The sequence below is a fragment of the Aplysia californica genome, unplaced genomic scaffold (genome assembly GCF_000002075.1).
Source record: "Aplysia californica isolate F4 #8 unplaced genomic scaffold, AplCal3.0 scaffold00083, whole genome shotgun sequence".
NCBI lineage: Eukaryota > Metazoa > Mollusca > Gastropoda > Aplysiida > Aplysiidae > Aplysia > Aplysia californica.
This window is the reverse complement of record NW_004797353.1, coordinates 509,010-510,392: the sequence shown is the minus strand read 5'-3', so window position 1 is coordinate 510,392 and position 1,383 is coordinate 509,010.

The window sequence follows — 1,383 nt, the reverse complement described above, 5'->3', positions numbered from 1 at the left end:
TCTCGCTCTCTATCTCTCTCTCTCTCTCTCTCTCTCTCTCCTCATTTTATACCCCTACTTTCGCCATTCCCACCCCCTCCCCAACTCACACACACCACTGTAAACATTATAAAATATAATGTGAAAGAGCTAAAATATGGCAGTGTCAAGAAACAATATTATGAATAATGTATGATGGAAGTTACTGAGATTAATAGAAACTTGACTAGATCGGCACAGAAAAAGCAACACAACTATTATAGAAAACAAACTGAAAGTGTATGATGACAAAAAGTCAATTGATACTGTACCAGTGACGCTGTCCCATGCAGATCAAGTCTACAATCAGACACTATACAAAGCTGAACAAAGTTAGCACACAACAGTTTCCAATCGTTATATAATAAAACGTTCTTCATTGCACTTCTCAGTTCTCAGAACACTGTTGTAACAAAGTGGGGAAGTGTGTCAAATGCTAATTATAGAACGTGATGTCTTGCTGGGGTGACGGTGGAAAGGGGGAGGGAAGGGAGGGGGTAGGCCTAACTGTTTGCAGCCCAGACTCGTTCAGCCGAGTGCCTATCGCTCCTCGTTATATTTCTCCTTATATATCTTAACTAGACGATTCCTCTTTTCGCCGGCTAGACTCATATTGGCCAGGTAGTTATTAGTGGGGAGAAAGCGATGAATAAATACCAAACCGGAACTATAGGTGGCTAAAAATTCAATAAACAAAAAAGATTAGTGCCATGCTGACAATAAATGTTCTGATAATAGTTAGAGAAAGGCTGAATGATAAATACATGTATTGCTGATAAAATAATACATGTATCTGTGCTGCTCAAAACAGTCTCATTCTTAAATTTGTAAGCGACACAGAGGCCAATTTGACAATTAAGGGATGCTTTATTTGTTCTTAGGGCAGTCGATGGATTTGTCCAGCGGACTGACGTCATCGCTGGAACCGCCGTGTTCGCTTTGTTCTCGTACGAAGTTCCGCGACGTGACGGGAGACGATTTAACAGTTGCGAGCCGGCGTGATAAACAAACGTGAAGGAATGAAGCAGTGTAACGCGACAAAACAGCAGTGAATCCCACTTGTCAAATTGAGCGCCTTCAAATCGGTAAGGTGCTTTTTGAATGTTGATACATGTTTGTTTGGATTTACTTAAAACTGAATGAAAATCATCATCAGCAATAAATCTCTTGTCACCAGTCCAGTTGACAAAATTTTGACCGCCACATAATATGTCTTTGAAGAGCTAGCCCACAGACTTCATCTCTCTCTCTCTCTCTCTCTCTCTCTCTCTCTCTCTCTTTCTCTCCTGCTCTCTCTGTCTCTCTCTTTCTCTCTCTCTCTCTCCCTCTCTCTCTCCCTCTCTCTCTCTCTCTCTCTTTCTCTCT